This window comes from Meleagris gallopavo, chromosome 1 (genome assembly GCF_905368555.1).
Source record: "Meleagris gallopavo chromosome 1, MGAL_WU_HG_1.1, whole genome shotgun sequence".
In the NCBI taxonomy this organism is placed as follows: Eukaryota; Metazoa; Chordata; class Aves; order Galliformes; family Phasianidae; genus Meleagris; species Meleagris gallopavo.
In genome coordinates this window covers 143,876,733-143,904,281 of record NC_139404.1, presented here as the reverse complement: position 1 = coordinate 143,904,281, position 27,549 = coordinate 143,876,733, and the positions used below count along the sequence as shown (strand labels likewise).

Genomic DNA, 27,549 nt, shown 5'->3' with positions numbered 1-27,549 from the left:
GACATCCTTTTTTTTTTTTTTCAAACCATGGCATCTTGTTTTTAAAAAGATGTTTGAAGTCTTTGAATTTGCCCCTTGGACCCATTTAAATCTAATTTCTAATCCCTTAGTCTCTGTAATCATATGAAACCTCTATTTTGGTATTATCGCTCGAGTCCTAAGTATTTGCCAAAGACATACTGTATCATCAAATATTTGTCATATAGTTGTGATTAAGATGTAGAGCCCTCAAAAGAAGTTGATAACAATTTAAACAACTTTGGAGTAAATTAAGGGATTTAAAGGATTAGAAAAGAGATAACAGATGTTAAGTGTGTACAGATTTTTTTTTGTAAGTTTTGTTTATTCTAAAATACCTGCCACAAATAATGAACCGCAGAAGCTGTTCTTGCACGTTGCATTCCCGCTTTCCGCTCTCCCTCCTGTGAAACAATTAAAAATAAGCTATCCCTGCCATAATTTAGCAAGGCATTTTACCCCAGCGGGACGTTTTGTTAGGGGAAAGTATAATGACTGTGAACCTAACCCTGCAACTCCAACTCCCGTCTCTCCAGCAAGGTAGAAATCAAACCTGTGTGTTCTCAAGTCTCGCCATGTACGTGAGGGGCCATGAATGTCCCTGGTCATCATGGTGCTGGCAGCCGTCCCATGTCAGAACAGGCCTCCAGGCAGGGCCATGCTGCAGTAGATCAGAAGAGGGAGGGGGGACTGCTGGGAGAGAGGAGAGGTCGGGTCCCTGCTGGAGGTAGCATGGGGCCATGACTCAGGTGACTTGAGGGCTGAGCAATGTTGCTGGGGCTGATGTAGCCATTAAAAGCTAGACAAGAATTTGTTCAGTGTCCTTGGTAGAGGGTTATCTTTTGTCAAACTAGTAGGGGGTTATCTCGCAAATAGAGAGTTCAGGGCCCAGCCCTTTCTTCCTCTTGGAGGTCTAAAATATTAAAAGCTCATACAAAAGCTTCTTCCTGCAGGTTTCATTTTGTCTGTGTGGAGAAGTGGGTTTTCAAACACTGAGAGCTTCTCTCAGCCGTGGAAGCCAGGCAGCATTTCTAGTGCAGCACTCAGCAGATTAACAGTGCTTGCTGTATGCAGGGTGGCGGCAGCCCTAATGCGAGGGATGCTGCTGCAGGAAGACCTGGTGAATAGTTCTTATCCTAAAATGCCTGGAGTTGAAAGAGGCAAATGGAAGCAAGTATGCACAGAGGGCACCTCAATGAAGCAAAGAGTGGCAGAGAGTATTTGCATAGGCAGGAAGGCTTGGGGTGACTGGGGTGAGAGAGGATCCTGACAAAGCTGCAGCGCTGCTGAATGCGAGCCAAGGCTCGAGCTGAGCAGCATTGGACCTGGAGATAAGCTTTGGCAGCAGCTGGCAAAGCACGAGACCACATCTGAAAGTGTGTGTTTATACCAGGTGCTGTTTGACAAGCCGGGCATCGGAGCGATGGCAACCGAGTAGAAAAGAACAAGTGTGAGAGGAGGCCTCAGGTGTTCCAGCAGGGAGGGCTCATAGCAAGGAGGGAGGAAGGGACCATGCAATGCCGAGCTATCCAAGAGCTGGGCGGTGTGGATGTGAGAAGGAAACAAAAAGGAAGAAAACAGAGAATGAGAAGACAAGGTTTGCACAACGTTTCTGCACACTCTCTCCCTATAGAAGGTCATTGGTATGAGGAACACAATAACCCACAATTGTCAGGCAGCCCGGGATGTGTTTACAACACAATGGTTTGCTGCATTGGCAGGAGAAACTGCACAGCCTCTTGGAAACCCCCTTGTTAAAATTCTCCCACCAAACTGAGGGTTATATGACAGAGATAAAATCAGAAAAGCTAAGACACAAAACGCATTTCAATTAGCAAGGGACATAAGAGGCGACTGAAGAGATTCTTCAACACAATGGAAATAAAAGGAGAATAAAGGGAAGTATAGCGCCCATTAGCAAAAGGCAACCAGAGCAAATAAGCAATGATGCAGAGAAGGCAGAAGTGTTAAACATGTTATTTCCTATGGATTTCCATCTCTTTTGTTTTTTAGATTTTGACAAAAAGAAGGAGAAATTTGACCAGATAATTATATTATTATATTATTTTTTCCCCAAGGAACCAAGAGTTCAAGACAGGACAGCAAAACCATTGCACTACAGAATAGTTCTGGTAGGGAAACAGTCAAGCCAGCTAAATGGAACAGCTGTATCTATAGCGCTGAAGGAATGGGCTGCCACCCACGAGGCAACACCAAGCTGCCACCAGGAGAAGCTGAGGTCTGCTGGATGGATACAGCAGTGGCTGAGCTTCCAGCCCTGCTTTCCTCACCAGGGAGGCAGTTAGGCACAATGAGTGCTGACATCCTTTGCTGGACCTAGCTCACTGCCCCTGTTTTTAAATATGCTAGGTTTATGGCCACACAACCAAGTCACTGTGAGGGAGGAGGAGGCATATACTTACTGAAAGTCTGCTGCCTTGCCATGGCTGCCAGGGCACAAATTCTTACCATGAGGCACACATGAGAGAGTTTCCTCTTCAGCAAGTAAATGAGGGGTAAACTGCCAACCTGGAGAATTTACTGCAGGAAGAAGAGCAATTAAAGCAAGTCAGCTTTGAGGCACTTTCACACTTTAGCAACCCATCAGTAATTAGTTCCTGTATTCATATCCTTAGTGCTAGATTGCAGAGAAATATTTCTGAAGGATATATTTTTCTCTTTTGTGTTCAACAGGCTGCACTCTAAGACATGGTCTGCCAGAAGAGCTGCGTGGCTTACTTGATCTCCCAAGGCTGTTTGCCTTCATTCCCTCACTGTGGTTACGAGTGTCGCTCTTTAACTGGTGACATGCAAGTTACTTGACGGGACACCCCAGCAGACATGTTCATGGTAGAAGGGAGCAGAACATATTAGAACACAGATGAAATCTTTTAGAGAGTCTTGAGTAAAATACCAGAATTACACTTTCAATGAGAAAAAAAACCTCTCAGACCTAATTCCAAGCCAAGTGACCTGTAAGCCAAGATCGATAGACTTCGGACTACATCATAAGGTGGGAAAGTGTTATCTAGCTACAGATAGTCTGCTTCCATTTTGCACTGTTTGCATACTCTTTATGCTTTGGACAAATCAGTCTCATTAAACTAACATTTAAACAACTTTTTCAGACATCTGTAATGGTCTCCCCTGCCCAGATCACTGTGATTTTACTTCTGAAAACTAAGTAGAACTCCTGCACTATTGTTGTGATGCATTTTTTGCAACCTACTGTGCCAAACAGCAACAAAGATCCTGGATGCTCACTCCATTCCCAGTGGTAGGCCTTGGATCTGGGTGCTGTGGCAGTGGCTGAAGCCCCAGCTGGAGGGCCTGAAGGTGCTCCCGGTGGTGCAGTCATCTCCATCTGAGCAGCCTAGCAGATCTCTGGGCTCTGCAAATGTGGGTACCTCACTCCTGAGCAGACACTTGAGTGTGAACACCTTTCTGGTAGCTAAATCCCATTCCTCCAGTGTCCTGTCCCAGGCTGTGCTAATGCCAGTGTAGTCCATCTCATCATCCCTCATGGTGCACATTTCTCTCCTGTCACCCTGGAGGCATCAGACTGTAGGTTGTCAGTGGGAGACTTTTTGTTGATTTCAACAGATCAGGAAATAAATCTACAAAGAGCAGATCTCCAAGCAAAGCCCTTTAGTGGCTGATATGAAGCAATTTGGAAGGGTGCCGCTCGTTGGAGCGATGCCCCCCTGGTGAGCTGTGCTCCATTGGGTTTCTGCAGTATTCAATTAGTATTCCCAAATATTACACCTTGTCCTGATTAGATTTGTTGGTTATGGCTCTCTTATGTAGTTACCCTTTTGAAAACCAATGATGCCTGCAAATTTACGTGGAGGAGGAGACAATAACCTTTTGCATGATGTGGGGGATGAAATCTACCAGTCCCTGGTGATCTGCCATGGTGTTTTGTTTTATTGGATTTTGTGATATTGAGATGGTTTGGCAACTGTTGGCCTGTCAGATTGAGAGGTCACTCACTAGTCTCCATCAGAGATTTAAAGGCACTGCAAGGAAACTCCTTGTGTCAATTTGACTCAATTTGCAAACTAATGAGTTAAGCCCTCCCAATGTGTTTAGGGTCAGCTCAGATCTATTTGGGAAATGTTTGACTATTAGCATTTAAAGCTTCAGATGTGCCAAGCCCAGTTCCCCCCTCCTACTCCCCAGCCCTCTCCAGGTTTCTCCCTCCTTTAATTTCCCTGCAGGTTTTAGAAAGGATGCATTAAATTAAAATCACTAGCTGTTTTGTGAGCAGTCTTTTGTGACCAGTAATGAATGTAATGAGTGAAAAAGGAAAGGGAAAACAGGATGATTAAATGATGCTGGGCTGTTTTTTACCCAGCAGTTTGCAATGTGACACAAATGGACAATTGGGGCTTTTCTTTTCCCATTAATTTGTATCTGTGTTTGCACTTGTCACATAAAAAACAGACTATTTACTAAAACATGAGGTAGGTAACAGATGCCACCTCCTTTAAAATGAAGGGAGCTGAACCTGATTGACCTTGTGTCTGATAGTACAGTTGCGCAACGCTATTTTGGATTTTCTCGATATTGGATGCAGCCCCAAGCACTGTGGCAGTTCAGTTTTATTCCCATGTGCCTTAAGAAGGATTGGATCTTACCTTATGTGCTTATTGTGTTTTATAAAAACATAGCAGTCATTCTGAAATATTAACCCTGCCAGTATTGAAATGTAGTCAGGATTCAGATTTTTTCAAACTTTGGGCAAGGCTAAGAACTTTCCTTCCTACAGTGTGTGTTAGGATTTTTCTGTGGTAGATATTAATCAAAAGCTTTAGCAATTAATCATTTTTGTCAGGGCGTGCTATCAGGTAAGTCCTATTTGAACATGTGTATGTGTTGATTGAATCATATATCTGGATCAGAAATCCTCGGATATCTGTACTCCAACAGATTCCAAGTACTGTTTGGTGTCTGTCTTGAGAAACAATTCTAAGAAAAAATTTCTGCCCTCTCCAAATATACCAGATTGCTTCTTACTGTTTTCCCATTCCTCTGAATCCCACGAAACAGCCCACAGAATGGGGAGTGCCCAAACTCAGTACCTTAACTGAACTGAACCCCGTGCAATTTTGCGTACACAATTTCAAAGTGTGGTGCTGTTTTATCTTGATAGGATTTATGCTGAGGCTTTACGCTGGTGTGGAGCCAGAGGTTCAGAAGTATCAGAAGTGTCTTCTGTTACAGTCTGTCCCCGGAGACTTTCAAGGCGAAGCTGGATCAGATCTTGGGCAGCCTGTTGGAACTGTGGTGTCCCTGCTCATTGCAGGAGAGTTGGATTAGATGGCCTTCAGAGGTCCCTTCCAATTTGAAGGATTCTATGATTCCATGATTCTATGAGCTCTTGGACATGAACACCATAATGGCCATGTGAGACAGCATAATCCATGGATGGAAGGACACAGTCTGTTAAATGTTTTGCTAAATCTTTATTTCTAATGGGTGCACTTGGCACTCTTACAGACGTAACAGGAGGCTGAACCAAGAACTGGCCAGAATCAAGTTACGTTCAAAGTCAAAACTCAAACAGACCACCTTTGCAGTAACAGAACAGGGACACAGAACAGCAGAATTTAATTCAGAATTAGCAGAAATACACTGAGGCTGGCCAGAGTATAATGGATTTCAAAAATGAACTTGGATCCACAAAGAAATCAGGTCTTTTAAACCTGATTGTTTACAGCTGCTGCACCATGTGAAATGACAGGTCCTGGAGCTTTGATGGGGTTCTAACGAGACTCATCATTGCCAGAGACAAGTGACACATGCAGTGAGCCGCAGTGCTTTAGCAAGAGGCAACCTTATCCTACTATTAAGTAAACTCTTCATCCGATTGCCATTTCAATTTTATAGCTACTGCCGACACAAGCCATTAAAATGCGCAAGCTAGCTTCACAATTATTCATTCAAATAGCACTTAAATTTGTAGAGGGGTATTCTTGCTCTTGAACTTGCAGAGCTGCCATCCACACCTCACTGAAAAGCTGCTTTAAAAACATACTGGCGAGAAAGTGTCCTTTCTATCCTTGTTGGCCTCAGCTTAAAGATCTGTTTCTGTTCACAGGAGGAAAATGAACTCTCATGCAAATAAGGCAACAACGGTAAATACTTTTTGTTTTGTTTTTCTTGAATGGGAAAACAAACTTTAATTTGAATACTAAACCATCCAGAATATCTAGCTGAAAACATGTTTTTATTATTTACATTCCTAGGTTTGGCTTGTTATGCTCCTGGCATATCTATTCATATCTCTTGCAATATTTTTTCATTTCATATATTAATATTTAATATTCTTTATACATTGTTCAACCTTAATGGTTGTCTAATTTCTGTTTTTCATCCACAGAGAAGCTATTAATTTATGAGCATATAGGGCAGTAAGTAATAATTTGCATGAATGCCTTGAGCAGATATGCTTCCATAGGCCTCCCACAGCATAGACTTTGGAAAGGGTGATACCATCTATTGGCCAAGCTTCAATGAACACTCTTTACAAGAAGAAAAAGAAAAAAAAGTTTTTTAATCCATAAAGAAGTCTACTAAGTGAAAAATCAAGAAAGATGACAGGAACTGGATTGTTCCTACGGTTTGTTTAGCTCTTATTCCCTCCCTTCCCCCCTCACCTCCCCCATTAATGTATTAACTATATTCCTGTGGTTTATAAAGCATCACAGAAATTGAAGTTTTCTGTACATCCTCAGGATTTACAAGGAGTATTCAAAAAGATTCTCAAAGACTTGCTGGCCTACAGGGACACCCCCACACCTGGTGTTTTAAGCCACAGTCTGGGACTCTTTTTAAGAAGGTCAGTGGTAATTTAAACTCTGTGATAAGACTGACTTTGAGTCCTTCTTCCACAGGCAGATGTCAATATAAGGCATTAATGATGTTTATCATATATTATTGTCCCCAAAAGACACAAACGAAGCAAATAATGAATTTTTTTTTGTATTCTGCTTACTATGGGATGGAGAAAATGGCATTGTTTGTTGCTTAAGTGCATGTCTTCTGTTTTCACATCCAGCTCATTATAGTGTGTGAAACTTCTTGCTCTGAATAACATCATGAATATATTTCTGAGGGGAGACCTTTCTACTAGACAATAGAGACAAGGAAATTTCAAAATACTTGTAGGCACACAACAGCAACATCATTTTCTATATGCAAGTGTTGAAATTTTGACTTGATTAAGCCACCAAATTCTGATTTCATTTTTTCAGTGTTTTCCTGTATTACACTTCGTCATTCAAATTTTGAGTGGAATGTTAGACAAGTTTTCAATAAGTTGTTACAATATTTAAAAAAAATTACTTTAAAAAAATTTTTTTAAGAAATGACTCAAGCATAATAATTTCTTCATGACGGTATTGCAGTGCGATCAAAGCATATTTCAAAAAATTAAACTGTTTTGTGGAATAGAAAGACTATGTTTTGACTAAGTTCTTAATGGGAAACTGGATCTCCCTATTCAGTATAGGCACAACTGAGTAGAATGCTGCAACCACCAAAGACCACCCAATATCACACCGAGGTGGAAAAGGAAGACAGTTCTTGGTGACTGACAAGATCTTCCAAGGGTTATGCCAGTGTGTTTTTCACATAATATTCTATTTAAGCAGACAAGCTATATAAGCACTTCTCTCATTTTAAGAGTAGAAAAAGAGTACTCCTCACTAAGAAGTTACTGCAGGATCTCTTGCAACTCATCTGCTTTGCCAATAGGCATTTCCAGCACCTTCATTTAGGGACATTAGGGACATAGGATATGGCTGGACTCCATATTTTTTGTAGAGTTCACAAAAATAAGGTAATAATTCAACAGCATTTAATCATGGTTCAATTATTATGAGGGTCCATCCAGACAGAAATATGTGCATCTTTTTCTTCTGTCATCTGAAGTGTAGTGATAATGCCAATAACTTTATTGGCATAGACACTATGGCGGGAAGTCTGGTCATCTGCATGTGGTCCCAGCTTTCCTACCCTAAAGTGTACTTCTGCAGGGTAGAGCTACTGGGAATAAGGGATCCTTTAGGGTGCCACTTATCTGACCTACCCCAGGCTATGATATTAGGACACACTATATGCCAGGTATACCCATCTGCCTCCACTAGTGACAAAGGCATGCAGAGAACAGGACTCATGCTCTCATTTGATCTTTCTCCCTCTGAGAAGGTGCTATTTTTCAACCAACTTTCACATACCTTTTAAGTGCTTTTCTTGGCACTTCTACACAGGGAGAGTGTAGAAGTCCAGGAGTAGAAGCTTGATTTAGGTGCACAGACGCAGAGCTCCAACACCATACAGGACGGCTCTTGGTTGTTCTTCATCTCCAAACTGCTGATCCAGCAGAGTCTAGGAGCAGATTCAGCATGCACAAAGTCTGTGAGTTTCACCACTTTCAAAAGTTACGTCACTGCTCATTCTGACATTCTGCCCTACTGGAAATCAATTAACTAAATGATAGCTGGCTTTAAGAACATCAACAAAAAACAACAGTAGTCTTCCAATGTTAAAGGCATATTTTTTTTTTTTGTCACAATTTGAACTGTGTAATGAGTACATGGTACAAAATGTGGTTTAAGAAAAACATCAAATGAAAATTTATCTCTATAGTCATTTTCTACTCAATTTCCATGGTTGAAGAACTTAAACTCTAATATAAAAGTTCTAAATTAAGCTGTGTATATCAGTGCACTAATAGTACTTGGTGGCATGTATAATAATCTGTCACATTGTTTTTCCAACTAATCATTAATGAATTAATGAAAGGGTTTCACTGGATTTGTACTGTGTAACATAATGAGATATACAATATTTAAGGCTTTCAGAGATTTAGGACTCTATTAATGAAAAATAATTATTATCCTACAAGAGTAATTAAGTGTAATTTGCATGGAACTAACATTTTCTAATCTGTAAACATTAGTGAAGTCAACAGTTCCTCTCAGAGCTATTGCTGTGGCTGTAACTGTTCTGCAACTTTTTTTTTTCTTTTTTTTTTTAAGAAAGATGAATGGGCTCATATGCTGGCAAACGAGTACATGGTTCAGAAAGCTGGTAACAGCACTGGGGCAGAAGGCCTCTTTGGCAGATCCGGAAAGGTACAAAGATGTCTGCAGGTGCCTATCTACAGCTTTAGGTGCCTAATTTCCCCAGGTCCTTCCATTTAGGCAAAAGACAAAACAGGGATGGTGCATATGCATGGAGCAATTTTCATGGTGCAAAGCTGCCTCTTGCACACATGCGTGGATGTGGGACTCAGCAGAGCCTATAGGAGGCAATCAGATGGTCCTGCTATGGGAACCTGCTGAAATGCATTTGAATTATGAGGCTTACAAGCCACTTGCCAAGAAACCATGAGTCACTACCTCAGTGCCACACAGCCTCAGCCAAATAAACAAGAGTTTTGCCTGTATCCTTAGGGCTGGGCCACTTGTAAAATCACAATGAGTACCACACATCCAAATTTCCAAGGCTCCTCTTATAGCATAGTAGATTGCAACCAACAGGAACTACTAGCAGATCTTTTGAAATTATGGGTTGATAAAGAAGAGCAAGAGTTGTGACTAGCAGGGCAACAGAAGTGATTGTCCCTCTCTACTCTTGTAAATCCTCATTTGGGATACTGTGTCCTGTTCTGGAGCTCCACTACAGGAAGGATGTGAAGCTGTTGGAGCAGGTCCAGAGGAGGGCCATGAAGGTGATCATAGGGCTGGAACTCCTCTCTTATGAAGAAATGTTGAAGGAGCTGGGCTTATTCATTCTGGAGAAGAGAAGGCTGTGAAGAGACCTCACTGTGGCCTTCCAGTACTTGAAGGAAGCTTATAAACAGAAGGGGGACCAACATTTTACCCTTCCTGATAGTGACAGGACAAGGGGGAATGGCTTTAAACTAAAAGGAGGCATTCAAGGGCAGCCTGGTCTGGTGGTTGGTGACCCTGCACATAGCAGTGGGTTTGAAATTGATGATCACTGTGATCCTTTTCAACCCAGACCACTCTATGATTCTGTGATTCTATGATTCTATGATTCTATGATTCTATGATTCATTAATTAAAGAAGGGAGAATTAGATTAGATATTAGGAAAAAAATCTTTACTCAGAAGGTGGTGAAGCACTGGCACAGGCTGCTCAGAGAAACTGTGGGTGCCACATGCATGGGGCCCTAGGTAGCTTGATGTGATAGTTGGCGACCCTGTCCGCAGCAGTAGGTTGGAATTCAATGATCTTTAAGGTCCCTTCCAATCCAAGTCATCCTGTGATTCTATGAAAACTTACTTATCCGGGTTACTGTTAGATAAAATTTTAATGATCTGCTTAGTGGACAGGAAAATCTAGAAGCAGTGAGCTTCACAATTCTTAAAAATATCCTCTCCCCTCTTCTTTTACTTGTCATTTGGAAAACCTGAAATTTACAAGCATTACCTCAAAGAAATTTAAGACTGTACATTGGGAATGAAAGAGAATGAGGCAATTTGCAGAGAGCAGAGTGTGGCTCAGGAGCAAGGGATCTGGTCTGGCTCCAGCAGCACTCCAAGCTTGCCACAAAACTCTAGGCAAATCTGCACAGTTTCAGCCTAGGGATACCAATAGACTTTAAAGTGCATTACTAGCATTTGAGTGCTTGTCTGTACACTACAGAGCTATTTTGGTAGTTTGGAGATTTGTGTGCACTTCTGAAAGCGTAGCTGATTTATAACCATGTGACGAACTGCAAGGGGTGTTTGCAAAGGTCAAATTAATAACTGACAAAGAGGCTACCAGAACAGAAAACTGAATAGAATTTGTGATTTTATAATCTAGTGATATGTTAATTTTATGTCTTTTATCTATGTGCATTTTATTAGCAGACAACACTCTGTTTGCCTCACTACTTTCTCAGAGAGAAGTACACAGGGAGGGAAGAAGAGAAGGCTACAGGAGGTTTGGAGGTTGATTTAATTTCTTAGCAGTAATTCAAGGTGCATTAGAAAATAGCTTGTGAATAGATTTTCCCTGAACTTAAGGTTCTCAAGCCTCAGAGTGAAGCTCTGAAATCATTGAATAAGAAAAAAATAATAGGAATAAATAATTTAGCCAGATTTAAGGTGGAATTAAATGATATGATCTATCTTCCTCAGTTTCCTGTGCTTTTCAATTTTATTTTATTTTTCCCCAGTATTATGTTTTCTTAGAGTCATTCCCCACATCCACCAAGGCCTTCATACCAGCTTCAGGCAGGAAAGGACATTAGCATGCTGTCCTCCACCCCCTTCCTACATTATGCTGATAATCTGGGATCCTTCCAGCACCTTTTGTCATCACTCCTAGGATGCTCTTCCTTCCTCTCTGCTCATCTGCCTCCTGTCCTCTTTATCAGCCAGAAAGTCAATTTGTAGGTTTAAACTGTGATAGTAAAAAGGTGGCACTCTGTTTTCTGCAACAAATTTTCACGCATTTTAACCAATGTCTACTTTAATCTTTTTAAGAAAAAACAAACAAACAAACAAAAAATAGAAAACCCAACAGCTATTCCATATAAGAGCAAGCAGAAAATTTAGGCCAAAATTAAAACCAACAGTCTTTAACCAAACTCACCAAGAAAAATGAAAACATTTCTCCAGGGAGGAGATGCAACAAACATAAATAAGGGCCTTTGCTTCAGAGTGTGCAAGTGGGCAACTCAGGATGCAATCAATGGATATATGACTGTAGCATACACTGTATTCCATTGGCAAAAGTCCTTCAAAGTGTGCATTTATCATCTGATGGGCAGTAACTCTTTTCCATGTTGTACAGACCATTGTCAGAGACTGTCATTCAAATCTATAGTGAATTTTAAATGTATTGATATATATTTGATAACTTTATTTTTAAACATGTTCATCAACTTTAAATGATTTCATTTTCCTGTTTCTACTTATGTTTAAAAGGAGCCACTAAAGCCAGTAACGGCCAATTGCTTCTGCATCTCATTTGTGACCCAACCTCTTCTGTCACTTACATCAGAATGAACCCAGAGGCACTGTGAGACCTATAGTGGGACTATCCTCACTTTGCACAGCCGGAAAGACTAGCATGCACTGACCCTTCGGGCCCATGTTTTGACTCCCTTATAGAAGAAATCAGGTGCAGATGCAAGCACACACATCTGTAATGATGAGCAGGATCGATGAGAGCATTAATTCCCCCAGTTGTTTAATGCAGTGGACATGTTTCTCTAGAGAGCTGAGTTCAAATTCAATTTAGATGACAAGTCAAAATAATAGAGGCCATTTTTTTTCCTTCCAAGGAGATATCCATCTACCTCCATATACCATGACATAATTGGCAATATCTACTCAAGACAAATCAGATTTGAGATTGGTAGGGACTGCTGCATGCTGAACCTTGAACCAGGACTTCCGGAACCGTTCCTTATTCCAGCTGATACTGCTGGTTCCACAGAGCATGAAACTAATGTGCAATACTTCAAAATTATGAATTAATTTGTAACAGACAGTGTCTTCTGGAAGGGTTCAAATTTGCATCCCCAGTGATGACAACATCTCTTCTATTGGTTTTAAAAGGGATCTGGAGAGCCAATAGTGACGGCCATTTTCTAAAAGTACCTACTAACTTCCAAGGTCTCCCCATTTTACCTACTGAAACACACAACAGTGTGCTCCCATCTCCACCCCTGGTCACCCACACAGGGAATTTGGAAACATATGCAAATGTAGAGTTGCATGTAGTCTGATCACTGCAGTTTCCTTTTGGTTGACCCCAAGGGCAAAGGAAGGGCAGAGGTAGAGATGTGCACTGCTGCTCATCTAGCCTGCAGCTGGGACTGCTCTGAAAACAGGAGCAACTCCCTTCTTTGTGGTCACCTCCTTGTTTCAGTTTGTGAATGCTCTGATTGCAACAGTGAAAAATTTCAACCATGATGCTGATGTTCTCTACATCAAATCAAGCACTGTCATTGACGCTCTAAACATTTCTTAAAGATAGAAATATACTCAAGGAAACAAGGAAGGTGTTTGGATTCACCTTGGGCTGCAGAATTGTTCTTTCTTTTAAGAAGTCGAATGAGTAACTGTCCTCTGTGCAGGTATCCCACCTGCGGCTGTAGTTCTGCTCCCCATCACCCTCCCAGCACCAAGTGTCAATAAGTCGCATGGACAAAACTATGCAGGGAGAGGGGAAAAGTTTCCTCTTAGAGCTCCACACTTTCAGCCCTACCTGTTAAAATACATGTTTTATTCACTATTCATCTTGTGGAAAGACTTTCGAAGGAACCTTAGCATAACTAGGAACAAAATTTAATCTTCAGCACACAGCTCCCTGTGCAAATGAAGGACTATGTCATCTCTGAGTTCAACAATAGCAAGAGATGTGAATTCTGAGCTCTAACTAAAAAGGACATTTCACACCTAGTCTTGGTTTCAATGTGTAAGGCTTGTGCTTAGCGATTCAGTAAGACCACCTTGACATTTAAACATGTGTCACTCACTTCAAAAATGTGTCTGGCCCTCCACCCTCCTCGACCCCCTGGCCTCTCTGAAAAGGAAACTGGGCCTTTTAATGGCATCTGTCAAATGTCAGGCAAGCATGCATAATCTGCAGTGTGCTCCCAGGGTAACTGCTGAATAGTTGCTGCTAAACCCTTCGGAAACTAAGGAAAGAGCCAGACCTGTTGAAACCAAGGACAAAACAGGAGGAACTTTTAGAAACGATTTGTTGGTACAAATGCAGAGACCTCCGCTTTGAAGCGCGCAAGGCTGTCGCTAGTGGCAGCAGACAACAACGGCACGCATTCACAACACCGGCTGTCATAATTAATTTCTTGGCAATCATTGCTGGGGGAAAAAAAAAAAAAAAAAAAAAAAAAAAAAAAGTTGCGGAGAACTAAGCCAGTGCAAAGTACCCTACACCAGAATAGGGAAAAAAAATCAGTGAAGCCTTTGGGAAGACCCAAATTAAGCTTGGCTTTCTGTGTCCTGTAGCTTATTAACCTTAAACTGTGAAATTCTTGAGAGAATGAGACTAGAGTATGAATAGAACAATTGCGAGTCTTTCCTCTGTATTGAAATGATTATGTGTATCACTGTAGTGCATAAACAACAGCGACGTTGAGAGACTCAGCATTTCCAAGATAATAAAATAAATGGGCAGAGGAAGTTTTCCTTAACTCATAATGATTTATAAGCCAAACTACTAGCCATCTAATCTATTATTCTTGGTAGCAGTTCCCTTCCCACCCAAAGATGTATTTATATATGCAATGTATCTAGTAATATCCAGTCAGAAGCTGAATGATTTATCTCACGGTCTGCAAATTACATTAACAACATAATTAATAACTTAGATATAAAAACTGTGTATGTCAGAGCAGTATGTCATGTAATCAATGGCAACAAATCATTTCCCCTGGTGTTTAATGATTCTTTCAAGAGGATGAATCTATAAAAACAGAAGAGTCAATCAATGAGGAGGTTGCATATATTGTCTGTCCTATTTGCAGACTTGAAAACGAAGGTTGCGTTTATTGTTTAAATTTTAACTATTGGAAATCGATCTAGGAATATAAACAGAAAGGAAAAAAAGTATTAATGGCAAAAAAAGTTGGTATCTGTAAAATCTAGTCAAAGTTGCCAACTTCCCCGGTATTGCTAAGTGCTGATCACATAAAATGTTTATGAAACCATTATAACTTGCACAAAAGCAAAAACACGGGCAGCACATTGAAAAATTACCTTTTAAAAATGGAGTACTCTTCCTCCCAACTATAATGTACATCTTGGATGTGTCCTGCAAAATCGATGAGCTTTTCTGACACCACTACTTCATTCCCATGCCTTCTGCCAAAGGCAGTGTTCAAAGCCCACCTCATTCATACTCACGATCAAAATGGGATACAAAATGTGTGCAGGGCATAGGCTCTCTTTTGTTGACTGGCTCCATGTGAGTCAAGTTTGCTCAGTGTGTTTCTGTATCACAGTGCTCTGCATACAGGGGAAAGTGCTCTTATCTAGAAGCTGCTCTGGACTGCCAGGTTCCTCCTTGTTTTTTGGCAACGAGGTTTTCCACTTGCACTGACTCATTTCAGTTAAACACCTTCATTCAGGAGTCAGGGCTGTAATTCAGGAAATGCTTTTATGTTGTTATGACAGACGTTCTTTAAATTCATTTTTCACTCTGAGATGGAAAGAATGACTGCCTTCTGTATAGCTTGGAGGCACTCAGAAGCTTTAAAATAAAAAAGGGAATTATTAAGGGCTTCATGCTTTTTCTCTGCTATCTATCTGGAAGAACCAGCTCTCAAGTAGGAGAGGAGGACAGGGGAATGTGGAGCTCTGCATCCACACAAGCACTAAGTACATGTGGGTGGGATTCATCTTCCCAAACTTGAGTGTCCATATCTGGGCTGGCTATCCCACTCTCTACTAGCAGTGGCAAGAAATAGGCTCTGTAAGGTGCATTTCAACACTGATGCCAGAGGTGACCAAGAAGAAGCATTAAGTAGCCTTTTCCAGCTGACTTGAAAGAGCAGCTAGGTCTGGGGTGGAAATCTGTGTTCACACCACCTGTGGGTGTTCCTCAGTGCCTCTTGTTTGCCAGGAGCTTCACAGTCCTAAGTGTCTCTGTGGATGTGGTCTATAACACCTCAGAGAAGAGCAGGTATGAAGGATCTTCTCGTTATGCTGATCAGGAGGATAATCTGCAGTGCTCTCCGATGATGCACAAAGTTCAGCCTCCACCTACTCCCAGCCCCACCCTGTCCCCTGCTTCTGGCCATGAAGGGTATTATAGCTTGAGCAGCTACATAGTAATAATTACTATTTGTGTGCATTCTTCTCATTGCCATATTTTTCAAAAGCTACTCTTGATCTTGTTCAAAGCGTGACGCATCGAGGGTAACAGCTCCTGGGACAGACAAATGGCACTGTTTAGCAGCACAAGTCTCTCTTCCCAGTTGTATTTGTACGTACGTGTTTGTTTGCTTCCCAAAGCAAATCTGGTAACCAATTTAAGCTGTGCAGCGATGAGGCCGGGGGGAGGGATGGAGGGAGGAGAACAAAAGATTTTAGATACCTACAACAGGGAGCGTAGGGTTAGACAAGAATAACCCAGATGCACCAAAAGCCAGAGACAGGGAAGGATCAGTTACACACTGAGCCTCTAATGATCTGCTTACATCAAAAGCCCTTTCAAGGCACAGCGACGTACCTGTCCTGCAAAGGCTCCTGAGCTACGGGATAATGTAATCATCCGCACAATATCCCGTCTCCTTTGTGAGTATTTTAAGCAAAGAAAAGCAGCTGCTTTGACTCCAGTAGTAAGCCTCATCTCGTACAATAACCAGGAACAATGATGCCATCTTCTTTGTTGAAATGCGCCATGTTAGTACTCAGAATGTCTCTACCTGGGATATTTGGGCATTATCTATACAGTTTCGGCATTTTGTAATTTTTGGTTTTTTTGTGCTCATCGTGGGGTGGTGTGGGAGCTGGGGAGACACGCTCAAGTCAGTTGAATTTCTCTTATTTGTTTCAGGAGCAGGTATTTAGATGAGCTTTGTCTCCCTAAACCTCTTAATATAAAGAGTAAACTAGATTGCCTGTGAGTGTATTGACTGTGTTAAGAATGCTGGATTGTATTGCAAAGGAGTTCAGGCCTGTAATGTTATCACTCAGCAGGAATGGATCCCATCAGAAGGCACATGGCGTGCCATGACGTAGCCAGCCTTAGACCACAAAAGCAGACTTTTCTCTGTGAATTAGACAAACCACACAAAAGGCAACAATAGCTAGCATAAACACTATTTAATACTATTCACAGGCTATTGAAGAGATGGGCGTTGACTAAGAATTGCAGCAAAGCCAGTACATTGTTGTCAGATGAAAGGACGCCTAATGAACAGGAAGCATCATTTGAGCAGGCTGACAGTAACCATATAACTGCAGGATTGTGGGACTGGCATTTACCCCATGGGTCTTTACAGTCAAAAAAATAAAGAGAAATTAAAGCATAAGGAATCCTTTTTTGTAGGCACTTAAAGCCCATAAAGCGACACAAGAAAGTGTACAATTGTCTTTTCATGATTTGTCTGTGCTTTAGATAATCATAAAAAAAAAGAACATTTGGGGTGCAGTAACTATAGGATCTGTGTCGTAAAATAAACCTTTCACACAACAGAACATTTGGGTACTTGCAAATTATCCCAATTGAAATAAGAGCTGGGTTTGTTTCTTTTTTTGTTTGTTTGTTTGTTTGTTTTTCTTTTTTCTTTTCCTCAGCTACCTCAAACTGGATTCCAGCAATGGCTCCTGTACCAATGTCACGATAAACACTTTTGTACTTGCCCCAGCAAACAGGCTGAATAAATGCTTCCTTGCTGCCCTACTTTATTTGCTAATGCGTAACAGTAGAGGGAACATAATTAAACAGATTCCTTTCTGATACAATTATTCCAAGTATGTCCTCCCATCCCAGCGATCACACACAGAAAATAGCTTTAAATTGTTCTTGCTTTGTGTTGTTAACCTTTTAATTTGGGCACTTAGGATGCAGGATGCCAAGACTGCTTTCTGTCCAGACTTCAGCTGAGACAGAAGCGACTCAGGTTCTTAGAGAACAGAGGTCTGAGAGCTGAATTTTGCCAGTGAGAGTTTTTCTAAGATGTAAAATATTTTAGGACTGGCATATTTCAAAATGTTCTGTGGGAAACTGAATAGGGAATAGTGTCCACAGAAAGACCTCCAGGCCACTTAGGCCTGTTATTTGGCAAAAGGCTGCGATGAATAGCATTGTAGCCAGGAAGAGGATATTATTATTTTCTGAAACTGAAGAGCTAGCTCTGTGCTGTTTGTCACTGACTGAGCAGGGATGGTGGAATTATATGTACACACATATATATGTGTGTGTGTCTATGCATATATACGTGGACCAGAAGAGCAGCTCCTGTACTCTCAGTGTCCCGGCACTCTGCCCCAGTAATCCAGCAACTAGTGCATACAAGGGGCTGTGTATCTCTATACCTCTCTATCCCCCCCACTTTTGGACACTTCCACCACAGAAAGCCCCAGACCAGCATTTTGGCACTGACACTGTGAGAAGGAGGCAGAGCAAGTTTCAAGTAACAAAGTGTGTCCTGTATCATCATTTATCCCCGTTCTCCACTAACCCGTCAGCCCTTTCAATAGGTTCACTGTAATACACTTGCAGAAAAGAAAGAGAAAGCAGGTGTCAAGGGAATGAAAACGTAAGATCCTTTTCCACATGAAACAGCTGTGAAAAGGCAATCCATGTTGAACTGTGTTTCAAGGATTCCAGCTAAATTGTCCCCTTAAGGATTTTCATTTTCTTTACAAAAATTCAACTACTTGAAAATTAGTTCTACATTAAAATTTCTGTGAATGAGCAAATGAGGGATCCAGCCAGCTCCTGACGCACTATCAGCCCCATTTACCTCGCCCACACAAACCTTTTGATATGTTCTGAATTAGAGCATTGGTTATGCCGTTGACTTTCTGCTCTGTTTATTAACTGGCAGAAGGAGACCAAAAGAAACACTCAGACTACAGCGTGCACTGCCATTACACTGTTTTTAAACATCCCCTTTATGTTTATACAGATATATTTAAACACTCACTAAGACATAGAAAAATGGTTCTCGTCAGTAGAATTGGAGTGATTGATCAGCCTTCTTGTAGAACTATGTAAAATACGAATGTAAAATCTCACTGAGCTGGGGTTGGTAAGCTGGTAAATTAACATTTAAGGGGACACAGCTAAGATTTTTTGGGCAGTGGAAGTGGAGAAGGATGTACACACGGGCAATGGAATGAATAGCTGATTTCAGCTTTAACCACTGAGTGACTAGTATAGTTTATCATGTATTTAAGGCTGGGAAAGCAAAACAAAAAGAAAGAAACAAAAAGAAAGAAGAGAAATAGAAGTTTAATTAAATGCCATGGATGCAGTATAATGCAAATCTCACAAATAGAGCATAATTGGTTTAGCAGAGAGATCCAATGCCATAAATAACCATTCATAGTCATATACAATTAACATATCAATAGTTCTTTTTTGGAGTTATAGTCCATAAGCTAAGTTAGTTCTTCACGAGAAAAGTCTGGCAAAACCAAGCTGTTAATTAAAACCTTTTCAGAATTTGGTTCTACATTTTGACTCCTTCACAAAAAAGTCTGAACCTATTATAGTGTCCCTCTTCTTCACAAGCAAAAGGACACATTTTTTAGCCTATTTAATACCACATAAATCTTCTGAGAGGAGAAAACCAGTAATATCAAGCCTTTCCACTACAGCTGGCTAGATGAAGTTGCCTGTGCTGTAGAAGAGTATTGAGACAATGCACTAGAGCAGAGACTTTGGCTTTTTGTACAGCATCAAATGCAACTTGTGTGACTGATTGAAAAAGACTTCATGATCATCTGAAACATTCTTAAAAGAATCCAGTCCCAGATGAGGGCTTAGGTACTTAGGTGAGAATTGTAAGAATGGGTTAAATATCTTCTTTTCCTTAGAATTAATTAATGCCCCTCTTTTGTGTATATTAACAATAATTCAATCCTGATCTCTTAGTAAAAGAAAAGAGCTCGCTAAAGAATAGCAAAGAGCTTGCCAGTTACCTGCAAAAATGCTGAGAGCTTTCTGAGTACTCCCAAATTAAAGGGGAATTAGAAAAGCTTTAACCACTTCCACAAAGGGCTGAAATTTTCACCTCAAGATGGCTTCAAAGAAAGGTGACTCTCCAAGCAGCTGGAGCCCCTGCTCTGCTTTGAACAGCAGGCTTGCAAACGGGATTGCTTTTCAGCTCTGTCCCTCTCCTGGGGCTTGCCTTTATTATTAACCTCACCAAACATAACTTCACAAAACAAACACCAGCCCAGTCTTGACTGATGCCTCCTCAGAGCACCATGGGCCTTCCTCTGCTCCAGTTCCTTTTCCTGTCCATCACCCTCCCAATGCCTCTTGGAACTGCCTGCCTGGCTCTCCAACCAGCAGGTCTCATGCCCTGATGGTTTTGTTCAGCTGAGAGCAAGGTGACTGGTAAGATGATCTAGATGTCTGCCACCCTGCCTGTTTTGCTTGTTTCAGAGCCCTGTTATGTGACTGTGGAACTGTGCAAGATTCATTTTTGATTTACTGGTATATTATTTTTTAATGAGGCCTCAGAACAACTCTGTGGTCGTCCATATAGTATTTTAGCTTTATATCTACAAATTTCCACCTTCACCTACGAATCAGTCAGAAAAAATCATGAGGAATTATGTCCATATATAGCTCCATTCTAACAACAGAGTTTATAAGTAATACCACACAGAACAATAAGCTGTTTTGTCAAGATGTTACCCATCCTGGTGCCTTTGCTGAGGCATCTCACCATAATGAATACATGGGCACAAAGACCCCCCCAGGATCCGCGCTCAAAGAGAATTATGATGACCACCATCATAAAATATATTTTTAAAATAGACAGTGCCTTTCTTGTCTGTTGAATGTTGCTATATTACTGGCAAATCAGTTTAAAAGCAAAGAATTGTTAGGAAAAATGTGATAGGATTTATAAAGCATTTTCTGGGCATATGTTTATTCTGGACTCTATGTTGAAATCAAGTAGTAGGACTCAAAGACAAAAAATGAATAATGAAATGTCATCTTTCACCTCCTTAATTCTAATGCTATACTCAAGTCTGTAGGCTTTCTTCTCTACATTTCATTAACAATGCTGTGGAAGGAATAGGAAGTTTGATTGATGGGACCAATGTTACACTAAGCTAGTTGATTATTTCATATTGGATGTCAAACAAAGATATCTATGGCACTTAAATCATTAGATAATGTAAAACAGAGAGCATTTAAATCATGAGATAATGGGTACAGAAAATGTAGCACTACTATCTAATCTCTGAATCAGCTGAACTTTCAAAACCAAACTCTAAGTCCAAGTTTTTCAAATTCCCTAATACCAGTTCAAGACAGTCAGGCATGGAAAAAACAGCCTGCTAGTCTTATAAGCATAGTCCTGTAGCCACAGATCTGTGACCATAATCACTTCAGAGGATTTGATGACATTCATTAATGCTCCTCATTAATTTAGTGTAGTTTTGTCTACAGAAATAGAATAGCACATGTAGTGGAATTTATTCCATATACCTGTATTGTATGTACTCTATATACAAACGAAGTCTCTCGAGCAGAAATTAGCAGTGCTAAACCCAGAAAATGTCAGTGTAAATTATGTCTCTACTTCATTTTGAGTGCAGGCACAAATCCTCAACCTGTTTGTGCCATATTCAGAGAATGTGAGCGCAAGTCACAAGAGCGTGAGGAGACATTGGGAACTTGCTACAGGGAAATTTTTGAACTAAACAGGGAAAAAAAGCACTAAGCACAGATCTGCCATGAAAGTGAGGCACCACTTCAGGATAGGATAGATGGAAGCAGTTGGGTCAGTCATGTTCAATAACTTCCTCTGAGAAATGGACTGGCCATTTTTCTCCCATTGACACCTTCCTATGATCATCACCCAGTGAAGGAGCCCAGATGTTCCCCAGTATAAAGAGCTATTTGGCAGTTTAAGCTCGGTCAGTCCTAAGGGCATCATGAGTACTGTATTAAGCTGCAGGCCTCTGATGGGTGGCCATTTTCTTAGTTTCTCAAGTTTCTCATTCTTTTAATTTTCTACCTTTCTCAAAAAGTTCCTCTTCTGTGTTGCCCCACACAGTGTTGTCTATGTATTGTAGGTGTTCAGGAGCTTCCCCCTCTTCCAACGCAGTCTGGATTGGCCCATGACAAATGGTAAGGCTGTGTTTCTCCTGCTGGCTATACTGGATACATCTCCAAGTAAAAGAAAACTGCAGCCTGCACTCTGCTGCTACAGATATTGAGAAAAATGCATTTAGCATTTAGCATGAGATTTCAGGGGTTTAGGGCGTTTAGTTCAAGGAACAGGAGCTCAAATGATCTTTTGTTCTATACCTTCAGGAGCAGTGAGGGACACGGACCAGGCTTGGAAAGCACAAGTAATGAATAATTGGCTCAGAGTCTGGTGTCGAAGTAGAAACTTTGGGTTACTTGATCACAGGGCAGTTTTCTTGGCCCCTGGCCAGTTGTCTGTCCATGGAACCCACCTATCTCAAAGAGGGCAATAAATCCTAGCGCAGAAGCCAGTGGGTCTTATTGAAAGAGCTTTAAACTAGCTACGATGGGGGAAGGGGACAAAACAGGGCTCACAAGAGATGAGCCTAGAGAAACGATGCTTGAGCTGGGGGTGAGGCTGATGACTTGGCTGAAGTGCATCTACACCAATATACGCAGCATGGGCAACAAGAAGGAGGAGCTGGAAGCGATTGTGTGGCAGGCTAACTATGAGCTAGTTGCTATTCCTGAAACATGGTGCGACCATTTGCACAACTAGAGTGCTGTAATGGATGGCTACAAACTCTTCAGAATGGATAGACGAGGAAGAAAGGGTGGTGGTGTGGCCCTTTTATATTAAAGACTGTTTTGATGTTAAAGAGCTTGGGGTTGGGAATGATAAAGTTGAGTGTCTATGGGTAAGGATGAGGGGGAAGGCCTGTAGGGGTGACATCTTGGTGAGGGTCTGTTATAGACTGCCTAATCAGGATGGAGAGATGGATGAGGCGTTCTATGAGTAGCTTGCAGAAGTCGCGCGATTGCCAGCACTCATTTTTGTGGGAAACTTCAACTTCCCTGATATATGTTGGAAATATAATACAGTGCAGAGAAAGCAGTCCAAGAGGTTTCTAGAGTCTGTGGAAAATAGCTTCCTTACGCAGCTGGTAGGAGAACCTACCGGGGTGGTGCCCTGCTAGACCTGCTCTTCACTAACAGAGGAGAACTGGTGGGAGATGTGAAGGCTGGGGACTGTCTTGGACAGAGCAACCATGAAATTGTAGAATTCTCTATTCTTGGAGATGTCAGAAGGGTGACTAGCAAAACTGCTATCTTGAACTTCCAGAAGGAGGACTTTGACCTGTTCAGGATGCTTGTAGCATGAGTCCCTTGGGAGTCACTCCTTAAGGGTAAAGGGGTCCAGGAAGTCTGGACACTCCTCAAGATGGAAGTCTTAAAGGCACAAGAACATGTTGTCCCTGAATGCCATAAAGTGAGCTGTAGGGAAAGAAGACTGGTGTGGATGAACCAGGAACTATTGTTGAGACTCCGGAAGAAAAAAAGAGCCTATGTCCTCTGGAAGAAGGGACAGGCTACTTGGGGAGATTACAAGGAAGTTGCTAAGGTATGCAGGGAGGAAATTAGGAAGGCAAAAGCCCAACTTAAACTCAGATTGGCCCCTGCAGTAAAAGAGAACAAGAAATCCTTTTACAAATATATTAATAGTAAGAGAAGAACCAAGGAGAATTTCTATCCTTTACTTGATATAGTGGGAAATGTCACCACTGAGGATAAGGAGATGGCTGAGGTCCTCAACACCTTCTTTACATCTGCCTTTAATAGGCAGATCAGTTATCCTCAGGGCATTCTACGTCCTGATCTGGAAGTCTGGGATGGAGTGCAGAATATACCCCTGATGATTCAGGTGAAGACAGTTAGAGAGTTCCTCCTCCATCTGAACTGTCACAAGTCCATGGGATTGGAGGGGCTCCATCCTAGAATGCTGAGGGAGCTAGCGGGGGTGATTGTTGAGCAGCTCTTCGCCATCTATTAGTGCTCCTGGTTATCTGGAGAGGTCCCAGAGAATGGCAGGCTTGCCAATGTGACTCCCATTTACAAGAAGGGCCATAAGGAGGATCTGGGGAACTATAGGCCTGTCAGCCTTACCTCAGTACCAGGGAAAATTATTGAGCAAATCATCTTGGGAGAGATCACACAGCATGTGTGTGTCATCCAGGGGATCAGGCCCAGTCAGCACGGGTTCGTGAAAGGCAGGTCGTGCTTGACCAACCACATCTCCTTCTATGACTAGTTGACCAGACTTGTAGACAAGGGAAAGGCTGTTGATATAGTCTACCTAGACTTCAGCAAAGCCTTTGACATGGTCTCTCACAGTATTCTCCTGGGAAAACTGGCTGCCTGTGGCCTGGACAGGTATACTCTTCCTTGGGTAAGGAACTGGCTAGAGGACTGTGCCCAATGGGTAGTGGTTAATGGAGTTAAGTCCAGCTGGTAACCCATTACAAGTGGTGTCCCTCAGGGGTCGGTACTGGGGCCCATCTTGTTTAATATCTTTATTGATGGCCTAGATGAGGGGATTGAGTGCATCCTCAGTAAGTTTGCAGATGACACCAAGCTGGGAGGTGGTGTCAATCTGCCTGAGAGTAAGGAGGCCCTTCAGAGGGATCTAGACAAGCTGGATTGCTGGGCTGAGGTGAATGGGATGAGGTTCAACAAGGCCAATGCCGGGTCCTGCACTTTGGCCACAATAACCCCATGCAGTGCTGCAGGCTTGGGGATGAGTGGCTGGATGACGTGATGATGTGAAGAGGAAAGGGACCTGGCGGTGTTGGTTAATGCTCGGCTGAACATGAGCTGACAGTGTGCCCAGGTGACCAAGAGGGCCAACGGCATCCTGGCCTGCATTAGAAATAGTGTGGCCAGCAGGAGCAGGGAGGTGATCATCCCCCTGTACTCAGCACTGGTGAGGCCGCACCTTGAGTATTGTGTTCAGTTTTGGGCCCCTCACTGCAAGAAAGACATTGAAGCCCTGGAACGTGTCCAGAGAAGGGCAGTGAAGCTGTGAGGGGTCTGGAGCACAAGACTTATGAGGAGCAGCTGAGGGAGCTGGGATTGGTTAGTCTGGAGAAAAGAAGGGCCAGGGGAGACCTTATTACACTCTAAAACTTCCTGAAGAGAGGTTGTGATGAGGAGAGGTTTGGCTTCTTCTCCCAGGCAACAAACAGGACCTGGGGAAATGGCCACGAGTTGTACCAGAGGAGGTTTAGGTTAGACGTAAGGAAAAACTTTTTCTCTCAGAGAGTGGTCAGGCACTGGAATGGCCTGCCCAGGGAGGTGGTGGAGGCGCCGTCCCTGGCAGTGTTCAAGAGGCGTCTGGATGAGGAGCTACAAGATATGGTTTAGTTGCTTATGGTAGCAATGGTGATGGGAGGATGGTTGGACTAGATGATCTTGTAGATCCTTTCCAACCTTGTGATTCTATGATTCTACGATTCTATAGCGATGTCAATTGTGGCTTACCACAAAGCCCGAAGTAGTGAACTAAATGAATATCATGGATAATTTATACGAATGCTCCAGAGACTATGGGAATAATATGTCTGTATATATATACAAAAAGCAAGGTAGATGATGCTAATTAATTAGGATGTGTAGAAACTGTGAGACATGAACATGATGTAAATAGTACAGAGTAAGGGATGGATGTTGTCTTAGCTTCAGCTGGGATGAAATTGTTTTCATCAGAGCGTCTGGTATGATGCTATGTTTTGGTTCTAGGAGAAAAAAAAATGTTAACAACACACCGATGTTTATGCTAAGCAGTGTTGTACAGAGCCAAGGCCATTTACAGTGAAGGGCCTAAGGAGCTGAGTGGGAACAGGGTTAGGACAGCTGACTTAAACTGGCCAAAGAAACATTTCATACCATGTGACATTATGCATAAGAAGTTTTGAAGAGAGTGGGAGTTCATCTGTCTCTCTTTCAGCATTTGGGGGGCCTAGCCAGGCATCAGTAGGGTGGTGGTGAGTAATTGCTTGTGCATCATTTGTTATATACACTCATATATATATATGTGTGTGTTTGTGTGTGTGTATGTCATAATTGTCCATTTCCCTTATCTTAGTAGTTTTCTCCCAGTGCACGAGTTCTACTTTGCTTTTGTCAATTCTCTCCTCAATCCCACTGGGAAGGGGGGAATGAGTGAACGACTGTGTGGTACTCGTCCCCCTGCTGTGTTAAATTGCAACAACTGTGTAGCACAATATTTCAGCCACTAAGGGCAGCTAATGTTTATCACAGAGTCTGGTAGCCAGTTGACCAGATGCAAACATCTGGAGTCATTGTAGATATCCAAATGTATCCAAGGCAGCTGCATAGGGCTTGCTGACATGAATCCCACCTCTATAATTGAATATATAGCTATATTGCTGAACATCATACTGTATTGGTGGTGGGATATTTAAATTGGTGTATTTTCTGGGAGCACCAGGGGTAGGCTTTGTAGTAACGAATACTAAAGGAGGAATGACATATTGTAAAGGATGATAGGGAAGGATTTGAGAATCATGGCAACAGGTTCAGAGCAGTAGGTGAGAAACATATCACTCCCCACATTGGCCCATCTCTCCAAGCTGTGGGAAGGTCTGCTTTGTAAGAGCAAAGGAGGAAGGGTGAGCTGCTGGAGTGACACTGCCACTGAGTAGGCTAGAGGGGGCTGGAGAAGAAAGCTAGGAGAAGAGAAATCTCAAAGATTCCTTTTGCAAACACACACATTTAAAATATCTGAGGGAATATGGGAGTCTGACAGACAGAAGGAACAAATGGGCAAGAAACAGCTGTTGCAGCTGGAACTCATACATTCTCCACGGGAGTGTGTTTCTGCACTTTGATGAAGGAAATGGATGAAAAGAAGAAAAAAGAAGAGAAAAGAAGAGAAAAAATGAGAAGAGAAAAAGAGAAAAAAGAAGAGAAAAGGATAAAAAAAGAAAAGTGAGAAGAAAGAGGGAAGGGAAGGGAAGGGAAGGGAAGGGAAGGGAAGGGAAGGGAAGGGAAGGGAAGGGAAGGGAAGGGAAGGGAAGGGAAGGGAAGGGAAGGGAAGGGAAGGGAAGGGAAGGGAAGGGAAGGGAAGGGAAGGGAAGGGAAGGGAAGGGAAGGGAAGGGAAGGGAAGGGAAGGGAAGGGAAGGGAAGGGAAGGGAAAAGTCACACAGTGTTTTTTATTGCTATGTTACTTTTCACAGCCAGGCAGAGGTACCCAAGATCTAATTCTGTGCTCTGAGTTTCACCAACTCCTGGACTGGGGTCCCACTACGAGCCTTTTTAAATTGCACCTGGTTTTTGAGCAAAACAAGAGAGTCCTGCCCCTAACAAGCAGAGCTATTCAGCGAGAGCACTTCAACACCCTCACTCTCGCTCTGGAACAGACCAGACTGAGTACTCCTGTTCAGACCTTCCTTTTGTCTTAACTTTCTTCTTTGCTCCTTCATCTTCTTCTTTTTTTTTTTTTTCCCTTTTTCTTTCTTTTTTTTTTTCCTCAAAAAGGCACTGCACAGTCCAGAAATTCCTTGCTCCTTGTGTTGCGTGTCTGGAATCCTAACAAGTCAAACCACAGGAGTTAAGCCAAAAATTTGAATGGAGACAATTAAATTCTTCAACACTTGCAAAAATTAGGGAGTCATAATTTATACCAACTTTAAAATCTACCCCATCTGTTAGTACATTTCTAACAATGTGATTTGTCACAGTAAAAAATAATTAAATGAATGTATAAAAACGAGTCTCATACTGTTTTATGCATTAAATATATTTTATTATAATTAGTCACCTGAACAAAGGATGATGAAGTG

At 41.9% G+C, this 27,549-nt stretch overlaps 1 pseudogene; it reads left to right on the top strand.

The window, feature by feature from the left end:
• Positions 1–7,995: 7,995 nt before the first annotated feature.
• Positions 7,996–25,107, top strand: LOC146545670 (uncharacterized; annotated as a pseudogene).
• The last annotated feature ends 2,442 nt before the right edge of the window (positions 25,108–27,549 follow it).